The sequence below is a fragment of the Scomber scombrus genome, chromosome 23 (genome assembly GCF_963691925.1).
Source record: "Scomber scombrus chromosome 23, fScoSco1.1, whole genome shotgun sequence".
NCBI classification, from domain to species: Eukaryota; Metazoa; Chordata; class Actinopteri; order Scombriformes; family Scombridae; genus Scomber; species Scomber scombrus.
The window spans coordinates 768,481-778,726 of record NC_084992.1 but is presented as its reverse complement, the minus strand read 5'-3'; the positions used below and the strand labels follow the sequence as shown (position 1 = coordinate 778,726).

Here is a 10,246-nt window from a genome sequence, read left to right as displayed (position 1 = left end):
ATTTTTTTGATTGCCACCTTTTGTGTCATAAATATCAGTTCAGTATTCAGTTGTGAGTAGAAACTTTTGACCAAAAAATCCATCCTAACTCAAGCTAACAAGACTAAGATATGTTTGTCTTCCTCAGTGGATGGATGGTTGGTGATGTCACCCATTTGTTCTTTGTTTGATTGCAACCTTTTGTGTACAGCCTTCTTACTAGAGATGTATTTTCTTGTTGTGACTTGTTTGTACTATTTGGGCCAGGCCCACAGTTTCCAGTGGCACACATTATGTGATCCACTTACATCTTTTTATATGTTTTGACTTGCTAGCTACTGGTATGGCAGCTGTCTTTGCACATGACACTTAACTTTGGAAGAGAGATGTTCTTTCTCATGTATTATTCTATATTTGTGTTTTTGACACTGCTGTGCGCTACTGATACATGATATTTGTGGGTGCTGATATTTTGATTAATTAACCAGGTCCTTTTGTGTAATAAAAGCTGGTTAAAATACATGAAAAAGTACCATTTTTTATTTCATAATGATAATATCTAATGATTTTTAACCACCACATTGAAAATGTCCCAGATTTTCATTTCAGAAATCTGGTCACTTCAGGTTAAGTCCAGTTCAGTCGTACAAACTTCAAACAGAGTCTGAGTAGATTTCACAAGCTGACAGAAACAGTTCCTGACCAGCTCAGAGTCTCCTCTGATGGTGTTGAGGTGAATGGAAAATTACCAGCAAGAAATCTCTTTAGTTGTTTTGTGTCATGTTCATTTGTAACTTATTGTTGGAGCCATCATATGATTTTTTTGTTTCTTGTTTTATATTTGTTTCTATTTTTTTTTTCTTTGTTATACTGATGACCATATCTGTGTATATGACGTTTTTGTGTTTGAAGAGACTCAAAAGTTATATCTGTGCTAAGGTGAGCAAATAATTGAATGTAAATAAATGGGTCACAGTACCCAAAGATACGCATTGTATTGGACATTGGTTTTTATTGTTGCCTAGAACACAAGATAGCTAAACAAGTTCTGTTTTAGTCTTGATAGAAAATACTCTACACTTAAGAAAGATACCTTAATCAGCTGCTGAATTACAAGTTGGAGAAGATGACATCACTGATGACATCACATCAGTCAGCAGCCAATCAGACGGAGTGGAGGTAATGTGTTGTAGATGTGATGTTAGTAGAGTTAAACTTGTATGTTTGTGAGGACCTCTCTGGGTTTACAAAGTGGGGACATTTAGGATAATTAGGGTTAATAACAGACCAGTTTGGTTTCTTCTGGTGCGTTTAATTTGATGAAATCAGTCATAAAGATGCATTGATGGATTTTGGCCACCAGATGTCGCTGTAGGACTTGAGTCTGACGTCAGACAGTCAGTAGTCAGAGTGGATTTACCTTCATTTCCTCTTTTTAACACAATAAATATTCATTTTAGTCTTTTATTAATGCAGCCTTTCCTCTGTGTCATTTCTCCTGTTCATCTTAATTTACTGTTCATTTAACTCAACTCAACACTTCCTCCAGGTTTTTCAGTGTAAAAGCCCAACAATAAAGGGAAGGCTATGAGACTTTTAATGTGAAAAGTCAGCAGGAAGTTTAGAGTTTTATTGCTGTTAGTTTAACGATGGAGAGAAACAACAAAGTGGACAGATGGAAGTAATGAAAGAGTGAATGTTTCCAGTAGTGTGGTGAGTACAACATGACTGTAGTTATAATAGAATGAGTGGAAGAAGACTTTATACTGAGCTTATTATAACAACAGGTCAACATGGAGAACATGCTGAGGTTTATTAACAGCTGATTAAACATGATCAGTCTGCTCCTCTGCAGCTCAGGGAAATATGGCTCCACACTATAGTTAAGAATTGATATTAAACTAGTTAAATACCATCAATCCATCGATGGTTAATAATATAAACTACTGTAAATTAGCCATTTCCTGCTAACTGCTGCAGAGTAAACCACACAGCAGCATGCTCTGCTACAAAGGAAGGAAGTTGGGTTTAACTGCTGTGACCAAAATGAGTTGTTCTCATATCACTGAGAGGCAGAATGGACCAAACATCACTTCTGTGGTTCTGTGAGTACAATCTGTTCAATCTGTACTGTCCATATTTAAATCGTTATATTTATAACATGTCAGCAGAGTTATAGAAGAGAGGAGGTGAGATACATGGTTATTTATGATTCATGTATCACTGTAGATACTGACATAATACACTATAGAATCTGGATATAATGTTACATTGATACCTTTAATTAGTTTGCTTGTATGACAACAGTTAAAGTCAAAATGTTGTTTTGTGGGGATTTTAATTGACTTGTTGAACAAATACAGAGTTCATCAATTCAATAAGCAGGGGCGGGGCGGCTGTGGCTCAGGAGGTAGAGCGGTCATCCCCCAATTGGAAGATTGGCGGTTCGATTCCCGGCTCCTCCAGTCCAGTCGATGTGTCCTTGGGCAAGACACTTAACCCCCAAAAAATTGGTCCCGTTGCTGTGCCAACGGTGTATGAATTCTCCCTTGTAAGTCGCTTTGGATAACAGCGTCCGCTAAATGTAAATGTAAATACGCAGAATAACACACAGTGATACACTAACTGACAATATATCTACCAATGTTACTGATAAGAAGGTAGTAAGTTAACTACCTCAGAGATGTATTTATACTAATAATGATGTTTAAAACTAACAAACTAATAAGATAAAAAACACAAAGTACAATTTATAATTTAAAATAAGACCTAATGAAATCAGATTGAAGCATGTGAGACATTTCTGTCCATAATAATCGCTCTTTATTAAAATCTGGTCATTTAGTAAAGAAAGAAGTGAAACAGAAATTTGCTGAATAGCTGCGGCTAACTACGGACAGAGAAAATGCTTATAAAATGAAAAATATATTAAATGAAGAAATAAAGATCAAAAGACTGACTGAGTATTATAATAAGCAAAAGGGATTATTACAATAATTATTGGAACGGAGATAATATTAAAAATACACAGAGTATTTAATTACATTATTATTATTTTTTAAATATTACTAGAAAAGCGGGTTACCCAACATATTTCCTGACAAAGAATAATAGAAATATTGATTATTAATTATATGGACTTAGTGACTTTTCGTCAATGTTTGACCTAATTTAACAAAGGAGATTATTAAACCTAGCAGCGGTAAATAATAATTCATGTTTATAAGAGGAACAGATATATAGAATAGATTAGAAATATTATTGAGTTTGGGTTTAAACAACTGATACTCATGAATTAAATAAGTCTTTACAAACTGTTTCCCAGCAGAGTGAAACAGCGACAGCAACACGAGGCTGCAGATAGACGTGATCTCTGATCACAGACGTGTTGCTTTCATCTCACAGTTCTATAAAACATTGGGAAATCATCTATAGATAGATAGATATAGACTTTAGATGATTTCATCATATCACAAAACATAACTACTACTGTAATTACTACAATAATTACAGTTTACTGTAATTATTGTAGTAACAATAATAATAATAACAATAAGTACTGTGTGAACAGAAAAAATGTGTTCAGAGCTAACAGGAGAACTAAAGAGAATATTCCTGGAACTCAAACATCTGATACACTGACTAATAATATCAGTAAGATAATAAATAACAGAGATATAGAGTTAGTAGTAGTTAGGTAGCACGTTGTTAAGTGTTTACCAGGAGAAGAGTCTGTCTGTATGTTCAACTAAAAATGTTAATTTACACTTATTAAAAGTTACTCGTTGGTTCATCAAGGCTCAGTGTTTAGATCATTATTGGTATTTTGAATATAAATATTAAATGTGAGGTTTCCAAAATACTGAAATGTATTTTATTTGCAGATGATAGAAATGTATTCTGTTGAGATAAGAACTATTGGATCCAGTGGAAAACTACATTTATAATATATATAGTAAATATAATTGTTTAATACATTTACAAAGCAAAGTAATGAAAAATGATGTTGAAATTTAGTTTTAAAGTCTTCAAAAAGTAAAAGGTTTGTTGCGATATAATATGCAGTATGAATGTTTTAAAATAATTTACTGAACAATTACAAAATTACTGACCAGAAAGAAACATTGGCAGGATATGAAAGTTTGTTTGTTTGATATTACCTCTTGATAGCATGTCCTCTATACACATGTGTATATGTAAACATATGTACATTTATATTTACAAATGACCTAAACTGATTGAAACTAAATCTTAAAAATGAGAATCAAAATATGATAACAGTGATCAGTATCAAGAAAATAGGCAACAAAGACAGAATGAAATACAATATAGAAACATTAATGAATTATTCAATTTAATAAATTCATTTAAAAAATAATTATATAACAATAAAACAGCATTTTATGCAAGAAAGCATGAGCTTAAAAATGATACTAATAACAAAAAAAGACAAAAGAACAGGACTGAACAGAAAAAGTTGAAACAGTGGAAAGAGAACGACTCATGACAACAGTTGAATTCAGATAGTTTTATTTAAACTTATCAAAATGTTTGTGACAGATTAAATGAATGAAGCTCAGACACACTTCAGTAGAGTTTATATCTCTTCCTGGATCATCTGCTGTATTATATATTATATTATTGATAGATTTGTCTCAAACAACTGTATCGTCTGATTATTGCAACATGATCCCTGTTATTATTATTAATAGTAGTAGTAAATATTACATCTAAATTGTATATTTTATGGTTTCTCGTCTCTCTAAAGTAGAAATATCTTGTTCTATGTCAAAGTTTAAAAGCTCAAACTAACCTGAGTGTCATTTCTCTTCAGGTCTGAGCTCTCTGCTGTTCTACACAACAAACCAAGGTTAGTAAACTTCTCATCTGATAATCTAAAGCTGTTATCTGCTCACTGCTGATCTGAGAGAGATAATACATTTTTTTTATAACACTTATAACTTAAGTTATAAACTTGTGTTTCAAGAATAAAAAAGAGTTACTTTTGCTGAAAGGAAGGTGGCTGACGAGCTGCTAACCTGACGTGTCATTCATGAAAATAAAGAATATGGAGATATAACTGACTAGTCTGATGAGTGTAGAGGTGTGTTGTTAAAAGATGATTACAGAAGTTTTAACCACAGATGTTCAGATGCAGCTGCACCACATAGACGTCTTGGCACGTTAATTTTAACTTGATTTCTCTTAAAAATGGTTTAGTTCAGTCATGTAGTAAGAATTGTTTAAATTATCTAAACCTGATCTACGTCATTTCAAGAATATGAGTTAAATATGGTTCAAAACCTGTTTTAATCATGTTAACCCTTCGTACAGTTGTTAGGACTGTCTGCAGCAGCGCTCTCCAAGGTGCTGAACCCCCCACTAACAAACATATACAGTAGTGGAAGGCTCATTCTCATTTAATCTCTTATTTTTACAATTAATTAAATCTGATAAATATTATAACTGACCAATATGTACTTTTTTAATATATTAATGTAATACTTATATGTATAATTTTGTGTATATAATTGAAAGAACTGACCCAACATAATGACATAAGGGAGCACATGTATACTGGCTTGGCCAAAACAAATGACACACACGGGGAAACAAGATGGACGCTAACTACAACTAAATACAAGACAGACTAACTAAATCCAACACTGCCACTGATGGGTTTCCCCAGCAAAAGGCAGTTATTGGTGCAACCTTTTATTCAAACTTAAAGATCCCGCTGGCAGCCCTCCAGTGCCTGTTCCCGTCTCCACTGTCTCCTGCTGAGCCAGCTCTGACCTGCCTCTCTGTCCTACAGCTGACTGCCCAAACCAAGCCCACATCCACAGTCTGCAAATGAAACAGTGTAGATCAGAATCAAATGTGAAGAATCAATGTGGCATGTTTCACTTTCTGTATGACTGCATGTAGGTCCTGACTGTGTCGGTGCAGCAGATGAATAATGCCAGTTCAAGAATGTTTAGGTACTTAATTGTTTGGGGGAAAATAATTCATTAGACAAAAATGTTTTATGACTTAAATCATGTCTGGAGTGGATCTTTAAACATTATTTAAGTTGATCATTCAATCATCAATCTGACTGAATTATCATTTTAATTTCATTTCATTAACTAAGACTGTTTCCCCCTCAGCCTCTCTGACTGTGAGTCCCAGCAGCTCTCAGATGTTTGAAGGTCAGTTTGTCTCTCTGAGCTGTGAGGAGGACGACAGCTCTGCTGGATGGAAGCTGAGGAGGAACACAACCACAGAAACCAGGAAGGAGTGTGGAGACGGCTGGGGAAGATCAGCTGGTTCCTCCTGTGACGTCAGCCACATCGACCCACTGGACAGTGGAGTTTACTGGTGTGAGTCCAGAGAGGGAGCAACCAGTAACAGCATCAACATCACTGTCACTGGTAAGATCAGACTGTGGAGTTAGTATTGATGAAGCTTAGTGTAAATGATGAAATGCTGTAGTTTGTCTCTGTGTTGAGGTGGATCAGTGATCCTGCAGAGTCCTGTCCTCCCTGTGATGGAGGGAGATGATGTCACTCTGCACTGTAAAACAAAGACCTCCAACCTCCCAGCTGGTTTCTATAAAGATGGCTCCCTCATCAGGACTGAGCCTGCAGGTCACATGACCATCCACCATGTTTCCAAGTCTGATGAAGGCCTCTACAAGTGTAACATCAGCAGTCATAGAGAGTCTCCATCCAGCTGGATCTCTGTCACAGGTGAGGAAGTTAAAGCTTCAGCAGTGATTCATAGTGAGAGAACATTTCTAACTCTACTAACACTGACTAATGAAACTGTGACATTTATCAGCATTTAACCCAAAATTTAACATGTGATCATTTTACCCAAACAAAGCTTAATGTCTAATATACTGAACCAGTCTCAGTAATCTTATTACTTTCTGAACAGTGAAATGAGTCAATATTTAAATGTTCTTTAATTCTTATTTTTGTTTAATTTTAGAGAAACCCATCACCACCTCTCCTCCTTCAACATCCACATCTCCTCATCTCTCTGTGCTGTGGTTTGTTCCACTTGTCTGTGGTCTGGTTCTAGTTGTTCTACTGGTTCTACTGGTTTTACTCGTGAGAAGATGTGTTCAGAGGAAAACTGAAGGTCAGACACAGACGTTTAAATTTCACAGTTAACATTTAACTTTTCACTAATTTTGTTTTTCCATTTTCTACAGTTCATTATGACATTTCTGTATTTGTTAAGTTATAATTTCTGTTGATTTGTTCAGTTTTCATAAATTAAATGTCATTAATATTTTTATATTATAAATTATATTTCTGATCATTTTGGTTTCTTCCAGCTGCTGAATTAAAAGTTGGAGAAGATGACATCACTGATGACATCACATACAGTGACGTCAAAATATCTCGTCAGCAGCCAATCAGACGGAGTGGAGGTAATGTGTTGTAGATGTGATGTTAGTAGAGTTAAACTTGTATCTTTGTGAGGACCTCTCTGGGTTTAAAAAGTGGGGACATTTAGGATTATGGGGACATTTAGGATAATGGGGACATTTAGGATAATTAGGGTCAACAACAGAACAGTTTGGTTTCTTCTGGTTGATGACAGAGTGTGATGTGCTCTCGGTGTGTTTTGTACTTTGTGGTGAATCAGTTAACAGAAGCTAGCAGCTCTGTGGTCGTCCAGCTTCCTGTTTCTGATGGAGACAGTTTGTCCTGCACATGTTCTACATGCTTTATAAATGTGCATATTTTAATATTTCTGAATATGAGGATTTTTACATGAATCTATTTTATTTTTATGTGTTTTACTCAAACTTATTATTGACAGGTTTATGTACTGTGGTTTCTTACATTAAGTTAACTTCAGTGTTATATCTTTCTAGTAATGTGTTTTATCTTCCAGAGAATGATCCAGCTGCAGTTTACTCAGCAGTGAAAACAACAGAAGACCTCAGTTATGGACAAATAGTCATCAAATCAAAAAGGAAGAGAGGTATGATTAAAAATCACCAAATATATGAAAATAGGCTTCAAAGTTGTGTAAAAGTCTGCCTTTTTCTCAGCTCCCAAACGCTGTGGGAGTGCCCGCCGAGTTCGCTGAAGCCCCGCCCCCTAACAAGTGTCACCTGTCAATCAAAGTCACCACCTCTACCAGAAACATGGACGCTAGGTCTGAGAGATTTCTGCTGCTAACTCAGCTGCTAGCTCGGCGGCTAACTCGGCGGCTAACTCAGCTAACTGGCAACATGTAGACTGTAGTAGTAGTGTGCGCTGAATGTATTTATACGTACAGCAGCAGGGGCGGATTTATGCTAAGCCTAGCTCCACAATTCAAATCTAAATGGATGAAATGCTTTTTACACCTCTTTTAAAAATACATTTATGACCTATTTAATGTGTTTAGAAGAAAATGTCTGAATTCACTTTACACAGTCTTTAAACTCTTTAATAAAGTTTATAGTTTGGTCATTTTTAAAACTGTGCATATAAAACCACAGAAACAGGGAGTGTATTCAGAAGCTGGTTTCTCACCACCGTGCTGTCTGATAAAGGTGTGAATGACTGTTTTGTTCTTTGTGGTCAAAGTGACAACTTTTTATTTATAGCAGCGAGCAGCTCTGTAGTCGTTTAGTTTCCTGTTTCACATACAAACTGTTCACTTATATCTTGTCTTTAAGTCTTATAATGCTACATGAAAACATGATATAGTCACTATAACAGTTGTATTAATATTCTGATTTATATTACAGTGTAACAGTTAATACAGTACACTAACAGTACTGGTTAATATGAATGTGTTTTATCTTCCAGAGAGTGATCCAGCTGCAGTTTACTCAGCAGTGAAAAGAGCAGAAGACGTCACTTATGGACAAATAGTCGTCAAATCAAACAGGAAGAGAGGTAAAGCTGCTCTTCTGTCTTTATTTCTGAACTTTGAACAGAGTCAGGCTAACTGTTTCCCCTGCTTCCAGTCTTTATGCTGAGCTAAGCTAACCACATGCTGACTACATATTAAACCATAACACACAATCATGAGACTGATGACTTCTCATCTCATTCTCTCAAAGACATAAAATGTATTTCCTATTTTTTTGTTGAACTATTCCTTTTAAAGTTAAAGCATGTTAGGAATATCAGATCAGAACAAACTGGTTCTAGTTTTGGGTTAAAGAGACACAAAGCTCAAAGTTACATGTAATTTAAAGGATAATTTAAACAGCAGTGATATTATCTTTATGAAGCACATCAGTGATCAGAGTTTGATTTATTACAGCTGAAGTAGTTCTGACCGAAACATCACTGCCACAAAGCTAATGTGACATTATGGGAACATCAGGGTTTATGGGGACCGCAGGTGTTCTCTGAATCCTGAAGACTAAAGATTAAAATGAGGATCATCTAAAGGATCTTTTAATGATTTTATTGTCATTAAACATTGAAACATCTCAGCAGCTGCTAAATATCAGCAGTGACAGGAGTGATTTCCTGAGTTAATCCTTCTCCTAAAACTAGGACCACAAATGTGTGAATGATTGTCCAGTTAGGAGAGATTTCCTGCTCTGGGAAGCTTCATGAATTCAGGTCCAGAGTTCACATCTCATCACAGACCTGCAGTGAAACTTTGTCTTTACATGAACTGTCACCAAGATCTTCCCTGACCTCAACCCAACTGTAGTTACCATCAGTAGATGTTGGAAAAGACTTGTTTTTTCTACAACTGTGTCTCATATTGTTTGAACTGTGTGTGTTCAGTGTCTCCATTAGAGCCAGAGGTTGTCTACTCTTCACTGAGGTAGACCTCCACACCTTCACACCAGTCCAACCACTGACGTCCAGCTGGCCTGTTACTGGTCTCCAGAGCCCCTCAGACAGTAGTACATTCATTTATATAGTTTATATAGTTCATGTTGTTGTTCACTAAATTACACTCATGCAGCAACAGAAAAACAAACTGATTCATTTAGTGAATAAAACTTATATTAATACATTTGTGGAATATATTCCATATAATAATAATATTTTAACTTTAACAAGATGTTTCTGATCTCATGATGACCAGTTAGTTGCTTTGTGTTGAATGTCCTCATTACCTTTACTGTTATTAATGTTTATCATATATAATATATAATATATATTTAGTGCATGCTGTTGCAGCTTTAACTTATTTGCAATAAACTTTGGTTTAGTTTCTTTTGTCCGTGTGGTTCTGTGGGTTTCATAAAGCTGTGAGATGGAAAATGTGACTTGTTCAGGTTTGGTTGTGGGTAATTAATCAA

The 10,246-nt window shown here is 35.4% G+C and overlaps 1 protein-coding gene and 1 long non-coding RNA gene across 3 annotated transcripts in view; one reads left to right on the top strand and one right to left on the bottom strand.

Moving 5' to 3' along the window:
• The window catches only part of LOC134006258 (uncharacterized), a 232,030-nt gene that overhangs the window by 201,740 nt on the left and 20,044 nt on the right, over window positions 1-10,246 (bottom strand). The window lies entirely within an intron of this gene.
• LOC134006169 (uncharacterized) lies at window positions 7,305-9,921 on the top strand. 2 transcript variants are annotated; one of them, XR_009927915.1, is made up of 3 exons: window positions 7,305-7,402; window positions 8,781-8,870; window positions 9,723-9,921. It is a non-coding gene; the product is annotated as an uncharacterized LOC134006169 (long non-coding RNA). The 2 variants fall into 2 exon arrangements; XR_009927916.1 differs by lacking the exon at window positions 7,305-7,402 and adding an exon at window positions 7,874-7,962.